General features: G+C 34.6%; 1 pseudogene; it reads right to left on the bottom strand.

Moving 5' to 3' along the window:
* Positions 1 to 16,883: 16,883 nt before the first annotated feature.
* Positions 16,884 to 19,071, bottom strand: LOC110571528 (annotated as a pseudogene).
* Between the last annotated feature and the right edge of the window lie 4,021 nt (positions 19,072 to 23,092).

Below are 23,092 nucleotides of genomic sequence, written 5' to 3'. Positions count from 1 at the left end.
AACACTAATTAAAGTATTCTTTCCAAACTTTCATGTAATACTTTCTATGAGAAGAGAGTTTAGATAATGTAATTTTCTCAGCCTCATTATGTTTCTAGTGATTTAGAATCTCTTATATTTATATCCCATTTAACCATCCAGCTAGGCCAACCCATTAACCTTCTCTGATTATCTTCATTTTACAGATGAAAAAGCTGAGCCTCATAAGGATAAATAATTTTCTCTTGCTACATAACTAAAGTAGTAGGCCTGAATTGATAGCTTTGGAAATTAAATTCGGGCTCCATCTGGTAAAACAGAGTTGTTTTTGAACATAAGGCACAAGATGCCCCAAACCTGCTTCTGTGTACATATTTCTAAGAGGCCCTGAGCTAAGTTCCACCATATGTATTTCTTTAATTTTTATTTCATCTATCCATTTATTCTAGAAGTATTAAGTGCCTATTATATGGTTATCAATTTAGTGAATAATTTGGAACTACAAATAACATTTTGAAAAGTCTTCTCTTGAGGTTGGGTTCATTCATTTATTTGAATATATTAAAAGGCAAGTTAATTTGAAAGTGCTTCTCAACTCCTATTTTAAAACCTAGTAAGGATTACTACAGAACAATCATTCGGAGAATGGTTAAATAAAATATGCTATATGCAAAAAATGGAAGGACAAGATAGACCTACATATAGGTCTATGGATAGATTTCTTACTTGAGTATAGTTGACACATGACTAGTTTCATGTGTACAACATAGTGATTTGACAAATATATACATAACACTATGTCATGACAAGTATAGATGCAATGTCCTGTCCTGTTACATCACTATTACAATATTATTGACTGTATTCCTTATGTTGTGTCTTTTATTCCCATGACTTATTCATTCCATATCTGGAAGCCTGTATCTCCCTCTCCCCTTCACCCATTTTGCCCAACTCCCATCCCCTTCCCCTCAAACCATCAGTTTGTTCTTTGTATTTATAGGTGTGAGTCTCCTTTTTGTTTGTTTAGTCTTCGGAGTTTTTTGGATTCCACTTATGAGAGGAAACTTATGATATTTGTTTTTCTCATTCTGACTTATTTCATTTAGTATAATAACCTCCAAGCCATCCATGTTGTCTCAAATGGCATGATCCCATCTTTTTTTGTGACTGTGTAATATTCCATTGTTTATATATACATTTTCCTCATCCATTCATCTATTGATGGACACTTAGGTTGCTTCCAGATCTTGACCATCGTAAATAATTTTGCAATAAACATAGGGGTGCAGATAACTTTTCAAATTAGTGTTTTCATTTTCTTTGGGTAAATAAGCAATAGTGGAATTATTAGTTCATTACATATTGCTATTTTTAATTTTTTGAGGAACCTCCATACTGTTTTCCATAATGGCTGCACCCAGTTGCATTCCCACCAACAGTGCACAAGGGTTCCTTTTTTTCCACATCCTTGTCAATTTTGTTATTTCTTGTCATTTTTATTTTAGCCACTCTAACTGGTGTAAGGTGATATCTCATTGTGGTTTTGATTGTCATTTCCCTGTTGATTAGTGATGTTGAACATCTTTACTTCTTTGGAAAAATGTGTGTTCAGATCCTCTTCCTATTTTTTAATCAGAATTTTTTTTTTTGGTGTTGACTTATATAAGTTGTTTATATATTTTGAATATTAACCCCTTATTGGATATATCATTTGCAAATATCTTCTCCCAGTCAGTAGGTTGTTTTTTTCATTTTGTTGATAATCTCCTTTGTTGTGCACAAACTTTTTATTTTAATGTGGTCCTAATAGTTTATTTTTGCTTTCATTTCCCCTGCCTTAGGAGACATAACTAGAAAAATGTTGATGTGGCCATTGTCAGAGAGATTACTGCCTGTGTTCTCCTCTAGGAAATTTATTTGTGTGAAACTGCAAAAGATACTGAACAGTCCAAACAATCTTGAAAAAAAAAGAAAAGCTGGATGTACCACAATTCCAGATTTCAAGATATAGTACAAAGCTGTAGTAATCAATACAGTATTATGGTACTGGCACAAAAATAGACACATAGATCAGTGGAACAGAATAGAGTGCAGAAATAAACCCAAGGTTTTATAGCCAATTAATCTATGTCAAAGTAGGCAAGAATATATAATGGGGAAAAGACAGTTTCTTCGACAAATGGTGTTGAGAAACCTGGACAGCTACACATAAAAGAATGAAACTGGACCAATTTCTTACACCATACACAAAAATAAACTTAGAATTGATTAAAGCCCTAAATGTAGGACCTAAAACTGTAAAATTCCTAGAAAAAAAACATGGGCAGTAATTTCTTTGACATTGGTCATAAAAATATTTTTCTAGATATGTCTCCTCTGGCAAGAGAAATAAGAGAAAAAATAAACTACTGGGACTACACCAAAATGAAAAGCTTTTGCACAGAAAAGGAAACCATCAGTAAAATAAAGAGGCAACCTACTGAGTGGGAGAAGATATTTGCAAATAATATATTTGATGATAGGTTTATCTGCAAAATTTATAAAGAATGTATGCAACTCAACACCAAAAAACAAAACAAAACAAACAAACAAAAAAACCCACACAACAGTCTAACTAAAACATAGTCAGAGGACCTGAATAGATATTGTCCCAAAGAAGACATACAGATGGTCAACAAACACATGAAAAGTTGCTCAATGTCACTAATCATCAGGGAAATGAAAATCAAAACCACAATGAGATATCACCTTACAATTGTCAGAATGACAAGAAATTTCAAATGTTGGCAAGGATGTGGAGAAAAAGGAACCATCATGCATTGTTGGTGGGAATGCAAATTGGTGCAGCTATTGTGGAAAACAGAATGGAGTTTCCTAAGGAAATTAAAAATAGAAGTTTCAAGTGACCCAATAATTCCAGTACTTGTTATTTACTCATAGAACACAAAAAACACTAATTTGAAAAGATATGTGCACTGCTATGTTTAGTGCAGCATTATTTACAATAGCCAAGGTATCAAAGCAACCTAAGTGTCCATCAGTAGATAAATGGATAAAGGAGATATGAGATTATATATATATGAAAACCAATGAGATATTACTTACTCATAAAAAAGAATAAGATCTTATAGGGGAAGGGAGGGAAAACTGAATGGGAAGTCATCAAAGAGGGAGAAAAACCATGAGAGACTCTTAACTATAAGAAACAAACTGAGGGTTTCTGGAGGGGAGGTGGGTGGGGGATGGGGTAATTGGATGATGGGCATTAAGGAGGGCATGCGATGTGATGAGCACTGGATGTAATACACAACTGATAAATTGATGAACACTACATCTGAGACTAATGATGTACTATATGTTGGCTAATTGAATTTAAATTAAAAAAAAGAATAAGATCTTGCCATTTGCGACAACATGGATGGACCTAGAGGTTATAATGCTAAGTGAAATAAATCAGACAAAGACAAATACGACTTCATTCAAATGTGAAATTTAAGAAACAAAAGAAAAAAACAAAAATAAAAAGAGACAAATAAAAACGGATTTCTAAATACAAAAAACAAACTGGTGGTTGTCAGAGAGGGTGAGAAGGGGATGGGTTAAGTAAATAAAAGGGATTAAGAGTTATTGTGGTGAGGGCGCCTGGGTGGCTCAGTTGGTTAAGCGACTGCCTTTGGCTCAGGTCATGATCCTAGAGTCCCTGGATCGAGTCCCGCATCGGGCTCCCTGCTTGGCAGGGAGTCTGCTTCTCCCTCTGACCCTCCTCCCTCTCATTCTCTCTGTCTCAAATAAATAAATAAAAATCTTAAAAAAAAAGAGTTATTGTGGTGAGCACTGAGAAATATAAAACTGTTGATTCATTATTATTTTATACCTGAAATTAATATAATATATGTTAATTATACTTCAATGAACTGATGAATCATTGAACATTATATCAAAAACCAATAATGTACTATACCTTGGCTAATTGATTTAAATTAAAAAAGAAAATACAGTCATATTCAAAATATAAACAAAATACTATGTAAAATAGAGAAAAGTTAATCATAAATGAAAGCAAAATAATATACATTTTTAACGTGCTGCCTTATAACACAGTATATTAGACATGTACTGCATGGAGCGCTGGGTGTTATATGAAAACAATGAATCATGGAACACTACATCAAAAACTAATGATGTATTGTATGGTGACATAACATAATGAAATAAAAAAATAAAGCAGTATATTAGTTGTTTCATAATTGAGTCATGAATGTAATTTTGTGTTATTTTTTTTTTCACAGCAGCAAGAATTAGCTCTTTCAGATTATATACTGATTGGGAGGATATATTTATAAACAAACCACAATTATTTCCAACTGAGTCCTTTAGCATGATTAATACCTATGAGTACTTTTTTGAACATCTTTATTTTTAAACAGAAATCAAAAACCGTTTTGCTCACATTGAGTTTTCATTTTTTAAGACAATTTTGTATACTTTTATTTTTATTATCATTTGATTTCAACACATAAAATTGAGATTATAATACATGGTTGCTATTAGTATATTACTGTATTAGTAATTATGGTACTGTTAAATTCATAGTTTACTGCTTTGTAAAATCTTTGAACCAAAGTATGGTTTATTCTTGACTGAAAAAATAAACAAACAAATAAATAAAAATAAAAATAAGAGACTACTTATAAGAAAACAGATTATCCAATTTTTAAAAAGGCAATATATTTGAATAATCACTTCACCATAAAAGAGATAATGACTTCAAATAAGCATAAGAAAAGATGTCCAAATCATTAGGTAAATACAAATTAAAAACGTTATGAGATACTATTGCATATTAGAATGACTAAAATTAAAATAAAAAATACCGAGTACACCAAAAACTAAGTATGTTAACAAAGATGTAGAGAAACTAGAACTCATACATACATTGCTGGTGAGAACATAAATTGATACAACTACATTGGAAAAAACAGTTTGACAATTTCTTAAAAAGTTAAACATAAAACTACCATACGAACCAGTCATTCCACTCTTAGTTATTAACCAAGAGAAAAGAAAGCATATGCCCATGCAAAGATTTGTATACACATATTTATAGCAGCTTTATTGTAAAACTCCAAATAACCTCGAAGGTTTATAAGCAAGTGAATGAATAAACAAATTATAATATATCCATATAGTGGAATACTACTCAGCAGTGGTCTAAAATGCAGAAGGAAAAAGGTACTCTGGATCAGAGGAGCTATATTCTAGTTCTAGCTCCACCAGTCTGGAGTTTTATGACACAGAATAAGTCACATAATATTTCACAGCCTCAGTTTTCTCATTTAGGTATTGGAGAAATAAAAATATTTACCTTGTTTATTTCATATGTTGGTTTTAAAACTCAATTGAGGTAAATATATGGATTTGTTTGGTAAACTAATTTGTATGACTTTTTTTGAGGTCTGAGATTTTTTAAATTGAAGTACGGTTGGAAGAAAATATTATATTTTCTGGTGTACACATACTAATTTGACAATTCAGTACATTAAGCTATGCTCACCACAGTTCTATACATTAAGCTATGCTTAATTCTATACATTAAGCTATTTACCATCTATCACCATTCAGTATTACAATATTATTGACTATATTCCCTATGCAGTGTTTTTCATCCCAGTGACTTATTTATTTTCTAACTGGAAGCTTGTATCTTGTAGTCCCCTTCACCTATTCTACTCATTCCCCTCAATCCCATTCCTTCTGTCAACCAACAGTTGATTTGTTGTGTTTATGATTCCATTTCTTTCTTGTTGGTTGGTTGGTTTTGGTTTTTACAATCCACATATAAGTAAAATTATATAGTATTTTTTCTCTGTCTGACTTATTTCACTTAAGATATTAATTTATTCTTCTGATTAAATTTATGAAAACATCTTTCTTGAGAATTTTTCTTCTAATGTTTCTCGTACTAAAGACTATAGCTAGAGAGCTCCTTTAAGGTTTAAGTAATAATAGATAAATTTTGACATTCTTGGAAAGTTGATTTATGTTGACTTAAACGTGGTAAGAATATCATCATGACTGTTCACTTTTTAGCACATCAACAATATTTATGCTCAGTCTGAATTGTATTGGTTTGTTCTGGACTCCAGTAAGAGATTTGGGGCACTAAAAAAACCAATCTATCTGTCACTTTCACTTTGTCAAACTCAAATAAAGCCTTTTGATTGGAATGTATTTTTATCATGAAAAAACATGATTAATATTTACACCTGGAGGTTGGGCTCCTTAATTGTACAGATTTATTCTTTGTTTGGTTTAATGGCCTTCTTAAAGCAATATTTGTGTAAATATTGAACATAAAACAAGACCATACAAAGCTAATTCCCCCAAAGAAAATATATGAAAGTAAGTCAGTCTATGGGCTAGTACACATATCACACTACTTAATAATCTCAATTCGGATTGGTTTGGTTCTTATTGGCTAACCTATATTAATGATTTACTACATACAAACTGTGTGATATTGTCCTTGGTATATTATATATAGTAATACACACACACATATTTATATATATGTATATATAGTATGTACTATACACACTAGTACTAGACATACTAGTATGTACTATACATACAATATTCTTTTGCTCTAGTACATACACATATACATACTAGAGCAAATGAAAGTTTTTATCCCCAGTAGGGGAACAAATCATTTCTGATTTAACAGCTGTACAAAGAGAGATGATTCTTCTTTCCAACTGGTAGAAATAGAAAACAAGTTTACTGGTTTGGCTTCTTTTTCTTATAGAGACTTCTTTCTTCCTCATCTTGGTAATGTGTTGTGATAGTTATCCTTTTAACTTGCTCATGAAACTTAGAAAATTCTTAAATTCCTTTTGTGTATGCATTTGTTCTTTGCTGTTGCAAGTTCATGTTTATTTTAATTTGCTTCTCTCTCTCTCCTGTCCAGTCAGACCACTGTAAAGTTTAGATTTTTGGAAAGCTAGCAAAGACTGATACCATTTCTTAATTTCCTTCACTCCCTTCTGTATTCTAGCAAGATTTTACTTTGAGGGAGACATATAGTTAATAGTCACCAATTGTGCTTCTTCTTACTCCTCTACAAAGAAGTAACCTAAACAGCCAAGTTTCAAGATACTGCTGCTTCTTTTAAGGACCATAGTTTCATAGGTGGCACTTGGAAAGACAGATAATGACCACCCACCTATCTCCCTCATCCTGGGCACACAGGAAGGTAGGTGAGTAGCAGCTCCTTCGAGACATATATCCACATTTGCATCATTGTGTGAATAATTTTATCTGCTGCCTCAAAACTTTGCCTCCTATCTTGCTTGCCTATAAGATAACAACCAAATCAAAGAAATAGCTGCTATTCAGAAAAACTTGGAAGGTCAAGAAAGTGCTTTCTTGGGGCGCCTGGGTGGCTCAGTCGTTAAGTGTCTGCCTTCGGCTCAGGTCATGATCCCAGGGTCCTGGGATCGAGCCCTGCATCGGGCTCCCTGCTCTGCAGGAAGCCTGCTTCTCCCTCCCCCACTCCCCCTGCTTGTGTTCCCTCTGTCGCTGTGTCTCTCTCTGTCAAATAAATAAATAAAATCTAAAAAAAAAGAAAGTGCTTTCTTCCTGGAGGATCTTATAAGCTATTTAGCAGCTATTTTTGGAGCATCTACTATATGTGATGCTTAGCACAGGGGACTTAGAATAAGTCTCACTTTGTCCTTAAGAAGTTTAGTGTAGCAGAATGAAAGCTATGGAGAACAGTCTTCTTAATATCCTTTTAGACTCCAGAGGCAGATTGTGAGCCTTTTCTTGGCTGTCCACAAATGTAGTATTATTGCATCTATAAATCATTAAAACTGTAGAATCAGAAGGGAATCTCTCAGGGTCATATGTGGATAAACAAGACGGACCCATTCATCATGATAGCTATGGCAATAAGAAACTTCAGCTAATAGCATATTTACTGGTATGGCCAACTTAGATGTCAGTGGGAATATATTTCTCCACAAATTGGTAATGTCAAGTTGAGCAGTAAGTAACCCTAAGATCCTGATAACATATATATGAGGTATCAACTCCAGAGCAGCATTTCACTCTTCAACATGTTTCACATCTAAGAGAGAGTCATGGCTTTCTTTGGACAAAGTCACGTGCAATTTTCCTGAAATTCACATATTTCTAAATGAACTGTGGAATATATTTTCTAATGATTTCACGTTAAATATTGCCAGTTTCTCTTGTCTTGACATTTTTTTAAAACGTTAAACAATTTTAGGTTCAGAAAATAGGGGAGAGAGGAGTTGAGATGGCAGAGGAGTAAGGGACCCTAATTTCTTCTGGTCCCTGGAATTCAGATGATAGTTATCAAATCATTCTGAGCACCAGCAACATCAATCAGACATCTTAGAAAAGAATTGCTGTAATTCTACAAATAGAAAAGCTACCACTTTTTGGAAGGTAAGAGGTGCAGAGATGTGAATCTAGGGTGATATATTGGAAGATAAGGTGGAGGGGAGGGAGCTTGCTTATGTAAGATACTGCAAAGTATTATAAGAAGTAGAGCACAAAATCAGAACTTTCAGCAGTCTGCTACAGTGAGGGACGATGCTGACATTATGGTACTCAAGTGGCAAAGCACGGTGGAATCTGAGGTGGGACAGTATGGTGTCACAGGATCCCTGGGGTCACAAGAAGAACAGAGGTGCCTGAGTCCAGCAGGGTTTCCAGGGACAAGAGCGGGGAAGCTGGCTGAAAATAAGACTAGGAGACAGCTTTCTGCTTGGTGTTGCCATAAACTGATAGCAATTACATGATGGTGTGATCACTCTCTGGGCAAGGGCCCAGCAAAAGGTAGAAATGGGGTGAGACCCCCCTCACTCCCCTGGGAGGAACCATGTGGGTCCAAGCCACAGGAGTCTGTAAATTTTGGAGACTCAAAACTGGGTCACATGCTTGAGATAAAAATGCTGGGTCACAGGCTGGGTGAACACAGAGTTTGGTCAGAAACCAGGGAGACAAGAGTGATCGACTGCTTTTTTGTAAGGGCTACTGAAAAGTGGGGGGTGTGAACTTTCAGCTCCAGGGCTAGAGAGTGGGGCTCTGCCATATTCATCTCCTCTGTTGCTGCTGAAAGTCTTCAGGGAGCAAAAGAGTGCCATATAGTGGAATCTGGAACCACTTACATGGAACCAGCCGCATGTCAAGGGAGGCACAACTCCACAAAGGCAAGAACACCTGAGAATCAGCACAACAGACCCCTCCCCTAGAAGACCAGCAGGAAAAACTAGCTAACACCAAGTTTACCCATCATAGAGAACTGCAAAACTTCAGCTCTTGGGGAAAACAGTATATAGCATTCATGGGTTTTTAAATTATTTTTTAGTACTTCAGTTTTATTTTTTTGGATATTTTCTTATTTTTTTCAATTCTTTCTTAATTTTTATTTTTATATATATGTTATATATAATATACACATTTTTTATTTTGGTTTCTTTTCATTTTATTTTATTTTTGTATATATATATTATTTTATTTGTGTATATATATATATATTTTTTTTTCTTTCTTCCCTATTTTGGGAATCTAGTTTCTTTTAACAAACAGACCAAAACACACCCAGGATCTAGTTTAGTGTTTTGTTTTGTTTTATGTTTTCTTTGATTTTTTTTTTCTTAATTTGTTTTGTTTTTGTTTTCTTCTGGTTTGTTTTGTTTTGTTTTTTTAGTGTTGTAGTTGTTATATTTGTCTTTTCTCTCTCTTTCTTCCATCCTTTTCTGGATATAATGATGAAACAGAAAAACACACCCCAAAAGAAAGAACAGAAGGTAGTACTCACTGCCAGGGATTTAATAAGTATGGATATAAGTAAGATGTCAGAACAAAAATTAAAAACAACAATTATAAAGATACTAGCTGGGCTTGAAAAAATCATAGAAGACACTAGAGAATACCTTACTAGAGAAATAAAATAACTAAAATCTAATCAAGTCGAAATTAAAAATACTATTATTGAGATTCAGTCCCAAATGGAGGCTCTAAGAGTATAAATGAGGCAGAAGAAAGAGTTAGTGATATACAAGAAAAAAGTGATAGAAATTAAAGAAGCTGAGAAAAAGACAGAAAAACAACTACTGGATCATGAAGGGAGACTTTGAGAAATCAGTGATACCATAAAGCAAAATAATATCCAGATAATAGGGGTCCCAAAAGATGAAGACACACAGAGAGAGAGAGAGAGGCAAAGGTTTATTTCAACAAATTATAGCTGAGAACTTCCCCAATCTGGAGAAGGAAACAGGCATTCAAGTCCAGGAGGCACAAAGAACCTGCATCAAAATCAATAAAATTAGATCAACACCATGACATATAATAGTGAAGCTTGCAAACTTGAGAGATAAAGAGAAAATCCTGAAAGCAGCTCAGGACAAGAGATCCTTACCCTACAAGGGTAGACACATAAGGTTAGCAGCAGACCTGTCCACAGAGACCTGGCAGGCCAGAAAAGACTGGCATGATATATTCAGTGTGTTAAATGGGAAAAATATGCCGTCAAGAGTATTTTTTCCAGCAAGGCTGTCATTCAGAATAGAAGGAGAGATAAAAGAGTTTCCAAGACAGGGCGCCTGGGTGGCTCAGTTGGTTAAGCAACTGCCTTTGGCTCAGGTCATGATCCTGGAGTCCTGGGATCGAGTCCCACATCAGGCTCCCTGCTCGGCGGGGAGCCTGCTTCTCCCTCTGACCCTCCCCCATCTCGTGCTCTCTCTCTCTGTCTCATTCTCTCTCTCAAATAAATAAATAAAATCTTTAAAAAAAAAAAAAGAGTTTCCAAGACAAACAGAAAATAAAGGAGTTCCTGAACACTAAACCAGCCCCACAAGAAATTATTAAAGGGGGATCCTGTAAGCAAAGAGAAGGCCCAAAAGTAACATAGACCAGAAAGGAGCAGAGAAAATCTACAGAAAAGGGGACTTTATGGGTAATACAATGACACTAAATTCATATCTTTATATAATTACCCTGAATGTAAATGGACTAAATGCTCCAATCAAAAGACATAGGGTTTCAGGTTAGATAAAACAAAGAAACAAACAAACAAACAAACAAAAAACCCATGACCCATCAATAAGCTGTCTACAAGAGACTCATTTAGACTCATAGATGCCTCCAGACTGAAAGTGAGAGGGTGACGAACAATTCATTATGCTTATGGACATCAAAAGAAAGCTGGAGTAGCAATCCATATATCAGACAAACTAGATTTTGAACCAAAGAATGTGATAAGAAATGAAGAAAGACACTATATCATAATAAAGGGCCTGTGCAACAAGATCTAAAAATTGTAAATATTTATGCCCCTAACTTTGGAGCAGCCAATTATATAACCGAGTTAATAACAAAATTAAAGAAACACATTGACAATAATACATTAATAGTAGGGGACTTTAGAACGCCACTCACATCAATGGACAGATCATCTAAGCAGATCAACAAGGACACAAGGGCTTTGAATGACACATTGGACCAGATGGATTTAACAGATATATTCAGAGCATTTCATCTTAAAACAGCAGAATACACATTCTTCTCAAGTGCACATGGAACATTCTCCAGAATACATCACATACTGGGTCACCAATCAGTTCTCAACTGATACAAAAAGACTGAGATTATTCCATGCTTATTTTGAGACCACAATGCTTTGAAACTTGAAGTCAAGTACAAGAAAAAAATTGGGAGGAACAAAAATACATGGAGGTTAAAGAGCATCCTACTAAAGAATGAATGGGACAACAAGGAAATTAAATAATAATTTAAAAAATACATGGAAGCAAATGAAAATGAAAACATTACATTTCAGAACCCTTGGAATGCAGCAAAAGGTAGTCTTAAGAGGGAAGAGTATAGCAATAGAGGCTTTTCTCAAGAAACAAGAAAATTCTCAAATACACAACCTAACCTTACACTTAAAGGAGCTGGAAAAAGAACAGCAAATAGAGACTAAATCCAGACTAAATACTAATGATTAGAGCATAAATCAATGATATAGAAATCAGAAAAATAGTAGAACAGATCAAGGAAAGTAGGAGCTGCTTCTTCAAGAGAATTAATAAGATCAATAAACCCCTAACCAGACATCAAAAAAAAAAAAGAGAGAGAGACAGAGGGAGAGAAAGAACTCAAATAAATAAAATCATGAGAGAAAAAGGAGACATTACAACCAACACTGAAGAATTATAACCAATTCTAATAGAATATTATGAGCAATTATATGCCAACAAATTAGGCAATCTGGAAGAAATGGATGTATTCCTAGAAACATAAACTACCAAAGCTGAAACAGGAAGAAATAGAAAACCTGAACAGACCCATCATCAGCAAGGAAATTGAATCAGTAATCAAAAATCTCCCAACAAACAAGAGTCCATGGCCACATGCCTTCCCAAGGGAATTCTACCAACTATTAAAGAGGAATTAATACGTATTTTTCTGAAACTGTTTCAAAAAATAGAAATGGAAGGAAAACTTTCAAACTCATTCTATGAGACCAGCATTACTTTGATCCCAAAACCAGACAAAGAACCCATTAAAAAGGAGAATTACAGACCAAAATCCCTTATGAACATGGATGCCAAATTTCTCGCCAAGATACTAGCTAGTAGGATCCAATAGTACGTTAAAAGGATTATTCACCACGAACAAGTGGGATTTATTCCTCAGCTTCAAGGGTGATTCAACATCCACAAATCAATCAGTGTGATACATTAATAAAAAAAATGGACAAGAACTTATGAACCTCACAATAGATGCGGAAAATGCATTTGACAAAATGCAGCATCATTTCTTGAAAAAAACTCTTCACTGTGTAAGGATAGAGGGAACATACTTCAACATCATAAAAGCCACATATGAAAACCCACATTAAATATCATCCTCAATGGCGAAAAACTGAGAGCTTTCCCCCCATGGTCAAGAAAATGACAGGGTTGTCCACTCTTACCACTGCTGTTCAACATATTACTGGAAGTCAGCTTCAGCAATCAGACAACAAAAAGAAATAACAGGCATCCAAATCAGCAATGAAGAAGTTGAACTTCACAGATGGCATGATACCCTGTAGAAAACACAAAAGAATCCACCCCAAAATTGCTAGAACTCATACAGGATTCAGCAACGTGGCAGGATATAAAATCAATGCACAGAGGTCGGTTGCATTTCTATACACTAATAATGAGACAGAAGAAAGATAAATCAAGGAATTGATCCCATTTACAACTGCGCCAAAAACCATAAGATACCTAGAAATAAACCTAACCAAAGAGGTAAAGGATCTGTACTCTGAAAAGTATAGAACACTTATGAATGAAATTGAGGAAGACACAAAGAAATGGAAAAACATTCCATTCTCGTGGATTGGAAGAACAAATATTGTTAAAATGTCTATGCTACCCAAGCAATCTACACATTCAATACAACCCCTATCAAAATGCCATCAGCATTTTTCATAGAGGTGGAACAAATGATCCTAAAATTTGCATGGAATCAGAAAAGACCTCAAGTAATGAAAGGAATGATGAGAAAGAAAACCAGCTGGAGACATCACAATTCCGGACTTCAAGCTATATTACAAAGCTGTAATCATCAAGACAGCATGGTACTGGCACAAAAACAGACACATAGAACAATGGAACAGAATAGAGAACCGAGAAATGGACTCTCAACTCTGTGGTCAACTAATTTTCTACAAAGCAGGAAAGAATATCAAATGGAAAAAAAGACAGTCTCTACAATAAATGGTGTTGGGAAAGTTGGATAGTGAGATGCAGAAGAATGAAACTGGACCACTGTACACTGTACACCAAAATAAACTCAAAATGGATGAAAGACCTAAATGTGAGACAGGAATCCATCAAAATCCTAGAGGAGAAAACAGGCAGCAATATCTTTCAATTTGGCTGCAACAACTTCTTGCTAAACCTGTCTCCAAAGGCAAGGGAAACAAAAGCAAAGATGAACTATTGGGACTTCATGAAGATAAAATGCTTCTGCATAGCAAAGGAAACAGTCAACAAAATTAAAAGGGAACCTATGAAATGGGAGAAAATATTTGCCAATGTCTTATCAGATAAAGGGCTAGTATCTAAAATCTATTAAGAACTTATCAAATGTAACACCCCAAACCAAAAAATCCAGTCAAGAAATGGGCAGAAGAAATGAACAGAGATTTCTTCAAAGAAGACATACAAATGGCCAACAGATACATGAAAAACTGCTCAACATCACTTGGTGTCAGGGAAATACAAATCAAAACCACAGTGAAATACCACCTCACACCAGTCAGAATGGCTAAAATTAACAAGTCAGGAAACAATAGCTGTTGGTGAAGATGCAAAGAAAGGGGAACCCTCTTACACTGTTGGTGGGAATACAAACTGGTGCAACCACTCTGGAAAAGAGCATGAAGTTTCCTCAAAAAGTTAAAGATAGAGCTACCCTTTGACCCAGCAACTGCACTACTAAGTATTTATCCAAAGGATACAATAATAGTGATTCAAATGGTGATTCGAACCCCAATGTTTATAGCAGCAATGTCCCCAATTGCCAAATACAGAAAGAGCCCAGATGTCTACCAACAGATGAATGGATAAAGAAGATATGGTATATATATTCACAATGGAATAATACTCAGCCATCAAAAAGAATGCATCTTGCCTTATGCAATAACATGGATGTGACTAGAGGGTATTATGCTAAGCAAAATAAGTCAGTCAGAGAAAGACCAATACCATATGATTTCTCTCATATGTGGAACTCAAGAAACAAAAGAGATGAACATAGGGGAAGGAAAGGAAATAAAAAATAAGATAAAAACAGAGAAGGAGGGAAACCATAAGAGACTCTTAACTATAGAAAACTCAGGGTTGCTGGAGGGGAAGTGGGTAGGTTTTGGGATAATTGGGTGAAGGGCATTAAGAAGGCACTTGATGTAATGAGCACTGGGTGTTATATGCAACTGATGAATCACTGAATTCTACCCCTGAATCTAATAATACAGTATGTGTTAATAAAAATAAATAAATAAATAAAAAATAAATAAAAATAAATAAATTAATTAAAGATAGCTTTACCCTACTACCCAGCAATTGCACTACTAGTTATTTATCCTAAGGATACTAAAATAGTGATGCAAAGGGGCACATTCAATCCAATGTTTATAGAAGTAATGTCCACAATTGTCAAAATATGGAAAGAGCCCAGATGTTCATTGACAGAAGAATGGATAAATAAGAAGTGGTATATATATATATACAATGGAATATTACTCAGCTATCAGAAGGAATGAAGTCTTGGCATTTTGCAATGATATGGATGGAACTAGAGGGTATTATGCTAAGTGAAATAAGCCAGTTAGGTAAAGACAAATACCACATGATTTCACTCATATGTGGAATTTAAGAAACAAATCAGATGAACATAGGGGACAGGAAGGAAAAATAAAGTAAGAGGAATACAGAGAGGGTGACAAGCCATAAGAGACCTTTAACTGTAGGAAACAAACTGAGGGTTGCTGAATGGGAGGTGGTTGGGGGGATGGGGTAACTGGGTGATGGGCGTTAAGGAGGGCTCTTGAAGTAATGAGCACTGGGCATTGTATGCTACTGATGAATCACTAAATTCTTCCTCTGAAAAGAAGTAATACAACATATGTTAATATAAAGAAATAAGTAAATAAATAAATAAATAAATAAATAAATATTTTTAAAAAGTTGAAGATAAAGCTGCCCTAAGACCCAGCATTTGCACTACTAGGTCTATATCCAAAGGATACAAACATAGTGATTTGAAGGGGCACCTGCACCTTAATGTTTATAGCATTAATTTTCACAGTAACTAATAAATGGAAAGTGCCCAGATGTCCATTGACAGATGAATGGATAAAGAAGATGTGGTGTATAGATACAGTGGAATATTACTTATCCATCAAAACGAATGAAATCTTGCCATTTGCAATGGCATGGATGGAACTAGAGGATATTATGCTAAGCGTATAAGTCACTCAGAGAAAGACAAATACATACTCAGACAAAGACAAAATCATATAGTAATATGATTTCATTCATATGTGGAATTTAAGAAACAAAAGAGATGAACTTAGGGGTAGGGAAGGAAAAATAAAATAAGATGAAAACAGAGAGGGAGACAAACCATAAGGGACTCTTAACTACTGGAAACAAACTGAGGGTTGCTGAAGGGGAGGTGGCTGGGGGAATGGGGTAACTGGGTGATGGGCATTAAGGAGAGCACTTGAATTAATGAGCATGGGGTGTTGTACACAACTAATAAATCGCTAAATTTTAACTCTGAAACTAATAATACAGTATGTTAATTAAATTAAATTTAAATAAAAATTTTAAAAAACTTTAAACAAATTTTTATTAACAGAGAGTGTCATATAATTAGATTATTTTTCTACTTCAGACACAATTATTCTTACTCTCCACGGAAAGGCTGCTTCTCATTTTTTTATCTGGTGATGGCAATCACTAAAATCCTGAATTTAACAGAATAGTTGTAAAAATGCCTCAGTGATTTAAGTGGAAAGCAACACATTTGTTACATGACCCTTGCACTTAGTTATCAGGAATGTACAAATGTGTTTTTATTCAAAAATACAAAATACATTTTCTGTAGGCATTGACAATGACAGCAGTAAACCATTATATGTTGTTAACTGAAACCAGTGACTGTTGGTTATAGTTATTTTCTTAAACATCAGCCAGACTTTTCTTCAGTCATTTCCTTCAGCTGATTTCTCTAAGTTATTGGTAAGGATTACTGCATTGAACTTCCTCTCACAGTTTATTAATAAAGTACTATTTTAAGAATTAGGACATGCCACCTCCCATACCACATCCCATTCCACCCATTCTAGGGTCTTTAGGAATTTCAGTGACTAGATCTTCTCCTGTACTTAGCAGAGAGGCCACTCTAGCAACATCCAATAAAACAGTTCTTACAACCTTAGTTGAGTCAATTATTCCTTTTTCCACGATATTCACAAAATCTCTGAGCATAGCATCATACCCATTTCTAAGCAACTTTGCATAATTTTCTCAATTATTAGTGATCCTTTAATACCTGCATTCTTAGCAATGGTCATTGCAGGAATTTTGAGTGTTCTTTTAATAATTTCTATATCAATTTTTTGATCTTCAGGAGCTGGAATTATTTTTTTAAATTTAATTTTATTATGTTAATCACCATACATTACATCATTAGTTTTTGATGTAGTGTTCCATGATTTATTGTTTTCATATAACACCCAGTGCTCCATTCAATACGTGCCCTCTTTAATACTCATCACCAGGCTAACCCATCCCCCCACCCATCTCCCCTCTAGAACCCTCAGTTTGTTTCTCAGATTCCATAGTCTCATGGTTCATCTCCCCCTCCGATTTCCCTCCCTTCATTTTTCCCTTCCTACTATCTTCTCTCTTTTTTTTAACATATAATGTATTTTTAAAAGATTTTATTTATTTATTTGAGAGAGAGAGAGAGAGCACATAAGCAGGGGGAGGGACAAAAGGAGAGGGAGAAGCAGAGTCCCCACTGAGCATGAAGTCTGATGCCACATGGGGCTCGATCCCAGGACCCTGAGATCATGACCTGAGCCAAAGGCAGCTGCTTAACCAAATGAGCTACCCAGGCACCCCAGGACCTGGAATTATTGAATCCAAAGCTGGAATGCTCCAAACCATGACATCACCCCTTCCCAGAACAATGCCTCCAACAGCAGCACATGTAGCATTGAGGGCATCTGTAACTCTGTCATTCTTTTCATTCGCTTCAACATCATTTGTCTCACCAACTTTCAGCACAGCTACTCTATCTGAAAGTTTGGCCAGATGTTCAATCAGTTTTTCCTTTTCATGTTCACTAGTTGTGATATCTAACTTCTTGATGATTTCTTGAAAACATTTTTCAATTTGAGCCTTGTCACCATTTCCTTTCAAGAGCATGGCATCATCTTTGGTCACAATGACCTCTCCAACTTTTGCTCAGTCATGAGGCTGAATTTCTTCAAGATTTAGTGTCAATCCCTCTTCTCCAAACACTCCAAACACCAGTCACAACAGCCATTTCTTTAATCTGGTTCTTTTTATTGTCACCAAAACCTAGAGCTTTTACTGCTACAACCAAAAGATCAATTTTTAGCCTATTCAAAATGAGTTTATTCAGAGCTTCTACATCAACATCTAGCAATTATGACCAAGGGCTAATAGGGAGCATTGGCAATTTCAGGAACAGGTACAGTGGATTGGACTCTGGAAACTTTCTTTTCACCTCAATAGAATATAGAATAATGGAATTCACATTTCTGACCTTTTAATGTATTAATAAAATATGGAGAAATATACTCACACTCAAACTACATGCCTTGAATAATTTCTAATTCATCCTTTAGTGTTTTTCCATTCTTTACTGTGATGACTCCCTTTCTTCTAGGTTTTTTTCATTAAATCAGAAATGATGTTGCACATTTCTTTGTCTCCATTTGCAGAAATTGTAGAAATCTGAGCAATTTCTACAGGGGTTGTCACAGGTTTAGACTGCTTCTTAAGTTCAGCAATTACAACATCAACAGCTAACATCACACCTCTCCTGATTTCCACAGGATTATCACTGTTGCTAATCTTTTCTTAGCCTCCCTTGGCAATAGGGTGTGCCAAGAAAATAGCAGTAAGGGTGCCACCCCCAGCCTCTTCAATTGTGTTACTGATATCTTGAACAAGTTTAGTGCCAATATTTTTATATATTTATATTTTAAGCCAATAGACTTTGCAACAGTTACACCATCTTTTGTTACTTTGGGTCTTTTCCAACTCTGTTCAATAATCACTGTTCTTCCCTTGGCCCCACAGTAACAGCTACAGCATCAACTAAAAGGTCTACACATTGACGCATTAAAGCTCAGGCATCTACACCAAATTTTACTTCTTTGGAATAAGCCTGAATGAGATGAGGAGCCAGTGCCCTAGACACTGGCCTAATTTCAGGAAGAACTACAGGTAATCAAGGCGTTTCTGTGGGGCAACTGCAGGGTGTGCCAGCAGTCAGGCAAGTTGTAGGATGCAAATGAGGGGAAGAGTTCCTCCTGTTGTGAATTTTAGCAGATTCTTTCACTAATCCAGTATAATTCACTCAGATGTCCTATTCATATAGTAACCTAATTTTCCAAGACATTTTTAATTTCAAGAATTATCTCCCCTTATCTTTCCAAGCCATCAGAGCGTTCCATAAGTTCCAGTTTTTTCAAAGTCCAATTTACATCTTTTGGATTGCATCTGGCACAAAGAAGCAACACAAAAACCTTATTTATGAGGTATTATGGTCAGATTTAAAGTTTGGAAAGTGTAGCTACCACAATACTAAAAGTAATATTAAGGGAATGAAAAAATACATAAAGCTAGTAAGTGGAAATAATGATAAGGACCTCCACAATCCTTTGTTAGGCCATACTTTGCTCCTAGACCATGGTTTAATGCTCTAACTTCTATTGAGAAACGTTTTAAGCAACTTAAAGTTATAAAATGATAATTGATTATTAGTGTAATAATTTAACATCTTAAATTTTTCAGAAAGATGATTCATTCATTTATTTTGAAGTGAGGTAGAAGGGAATAAGTAAGAAGATTCAAGGCTAGTTTTATCCAAGTGTTTTTCTTGTTTCTGTCAACTTTGTAAATTGTATGTGTGACTTTTTAGTTAATATGACTGCAAGTGAACTAAAAAATAGAAAAGTCTCTCTAAGGTGGAAATATACATTCCAAGTCTTTAGGAAATTAATGTTTATTCTAAAATGTGGTCCTTTAACATTTATGATCTTACTTCACTTTGCATAGATCAACAAGAGGGAATAGTAATACTTAATCTGCAAACTGTACATAGGATCTATCTGGAAACATTCTGCTACTTAATGAAAAGTCTAGATAAAGTAGTTCTCCTTAAATTCACTGTTCATATATGTTTTTCTTTTTTAAGTGTGTGTGTGTGTGTCTGTCTGTACGTAATTTGGCTATGGTTCTTTTAGATTGAGTATTATCCATAGTTACAAGATAAGTTCTCTTAGGCCTATAGAAGATTCTGAGTCAATATGTATAAAACACCTCAGATTAGCACAATCATTGAGAAGAACTATCAACCTTTGAGATCCAAATCTTTTGCTGTCCTGACTGTAGTACAGAACTTTAAATGGGTAAAGTGTGTTTCAGAGAATGATTCATTGAATTCTCACCATAGGTTTGCCTTCTGCTTATGTAAATCTGTAGGAATCTCTCATTCCATGGCTTTGGATTATTTTTTACAATTCTGACTCGGCAACAGAGGATAAAAGCCATGATATGATGAATAAGCCACACAAGTAAGAAATACAGATGTGGACTATAGACCTCCAAAGAAAAATTAAGCTGGTCGAGGATATGTGCCAGACATTGGAAATGTTAAGAGGTAGGTACTTTGGTGGTTATTGTTGTTGAGGACTTTGTGTGTTAAAGTAGACTATTGTAAGAAGATTGTCATGATCTGTATAATATGACAAGCTGTGACTACTTTTATAAGAAAATTAAGCTTACTTTCAGAAAAGTTGAGCTATCAAAGTGGTAGTGAAAATCTGAAGAAGATTTTATTCTTAGCTTTTTAGATTTTTTAACAGGAAATAAGCCTAGGAGGGAGTAAGAGAAAATGAACTATCATTTATTGAGATTTACTAACCAAGTATCAAAATATGCGTTATCCCATTTAATCCTCATAGTAATCCTATGATGTATGTGGTATTATCTTCATTTTACAAGTCTTGAATAGATTACTTGACTTATCCAAGGCCATGCAGCTATTAAGTTCAGGGTTGTGTTTTAGACACAGGTCTCTCTGACTTCTAACACTGTATGTAAAGAAGACTAATACCTAAAAGAAAGTTATAACTATATAATTTCATGGTTTTCTTATGAAGAATTAAACCTCTACTTAATTTTAATTTTCTGAGGAAAGTTTCTGACATAGCATATTCAGAGAATTCTTCAGTAACCCCAATATATGCACCTAAGGAAAAGGCAATGCTAGAGAAAGAAGCAACTATTCTCAGCAATGAAATGACTGTGGTTCTGACATTTTTCCTTTTTGCTTCTTCTTTGTTTCTTTAGATAGTATGTAAATGGAAACCAAATTTTCTAGAGCAGGTATATGTACCTAGAGCAGGTAATTGTAGAAATGTAGCCTTCTATTATGAAATCTGCTTTATTTATTTAGCTAAAGCAGCAGTTTAAAGTTTATTTCAACTGATTGTAGACTCATGTCACATACCTTTGGACATTTGATCAGTCTAAGGAATTTAAGCCTCTTTTATTTTCATAATTTAGAAATGTTTAAGTTTCCTTCACATTGCAGAAGCTTTTTGTCTTCATGAAGTCCCAATAGTTCATTTTTGCTTTTGTTTCCCTTGCCTCTGGTGACATGTCTAATATGAAGTTGCTAGGCTGAGGTCATAGTTTCAAAGAAAAGTGGAAATACTGATATAATTTTATTAAATTACAGTCTTTAGAAGTTCTTCCACATGGTGTTTAAACTTTTAATTACATCTTGAATAATATTTTTTATAATTGACTAATAAAAATTATTGGCAACTGTGGTATAGTGGCAAGATCTTTTGATTTGTAGTCAAAGAACCTGAATTTGAATTTTAGTTCTGCCTCTCTGGTACTCAGTTTTCTTTTATTTATTGTTTTCTTATTATGTTCTGTTAGCCAACAAATATATATCATTAGTTTTTGATGTAGTGTTCAATGATTCATTAGTTGCATATAATACCCAGTGCTCTTCACAACACATGCCCTCCTTATTAAGATTTTAAAAAATTTTTTAATTTTCAAAAATTTTTTAAATTTAAATTTTAATTCCAGTATAGCTAACATACAATATTATATTAGTTTCAAGTGTAGAATATAGTGATTCAACAATTCTGCACATTACTCAGTGCTCATGATGATAAGCGTACACATTACCTATTTCATCCATCCCCACCACCCACCTCTCCTCTGGCAACCATCAGTTTCTTCTCTATAGTTAACAGTCTGTTTCTTAGTTTGTCTCTCTTCCTCTCTCTCTTTTAAATTTGATCATTTGTTTTCTTTCTTAAATTCCACATATGAGTAAATTGAGTGGTATTTTTCCTTAACTCACTTATTTCACTTAGCATTATACTCTCTAGCTCCATCCATATTGTTGAAGATGGCAAGATTTCATTCTTTTTTATTCCATTGTATATGTATCATATCTTCTATAGCCATTCATCTATCTGAACTTCAGTTTTCTCATCTCTAATATGGGGGAAATAATCCATATCTCATATAGTTTTGTGTGAATAACTTGAGATAATAAATGTGAGTGTACTTTGTGGACAATAAAATTTCATAAGAATGTGAAGGGAGAGGGAATCAAATGAACACTAAGGGAACAAGGAACTGTTTCTTTAAAAAGTTTAATAAAATTGATAAACCCCTAGCCAGACTTATCAGAAAATAAGAGAAAGAACACACTAAATAAAATCACAAATGAGAGAGGAGAGATCACAACCAACACCGCAGAAATACCATTACAACAGAATATTATGAAAAATTATGTGCCAATAATTTGGGCAATCTGGAAAAAATGGATAAACTCCTAGAAACATATAAACTACCAAACTGAAACAAGTAGAAATAGAAAATTGAAGAGACCAATAACCAGTAAAGAAATTGAATCAGTAATCAACAAAGTCCCAACAAACCAAAGTCCAGGGATGGCTTCACAGGCAAATTTACCAAACATTTAAAGAAGAGTTAATAACTTTTCTTCTCAAACTGTTCCAAAAAATTAAAATGGAAGGAAAACTTCCTAACTCATTCTATCAGGCCACCATTACCCTGATTCCAAAATCAAAGACCCCACTCAAGAAAAGAACTATGGGTCATTATTCCTAATGAATGTGTATGCAAAAATTCTCAACAAAATACTGGCAAGTTGAATCCAACAATATATTAAAAGAATCATTTACCACAGG

The sequence above is a fragment of the Neomonachus schauinslandi genome, chromosome X (assembly GCF_002201575.2).
Source record: "Neomonachus schauinslandi chromosome X, ASM220157v2, whole genome shotgun sequence".
NCBI classification, from domain to species: Eukaryota; Metazoa; Chordata; class Mammalia; order Carnivora; family Phocidae; genus Neomonachus; species Neomonachus schauinslandi.
Note: the sequence above shows the minus strand (reverse complement) of the source record. Positions and strands in the feature narration are given on the sequence as shown.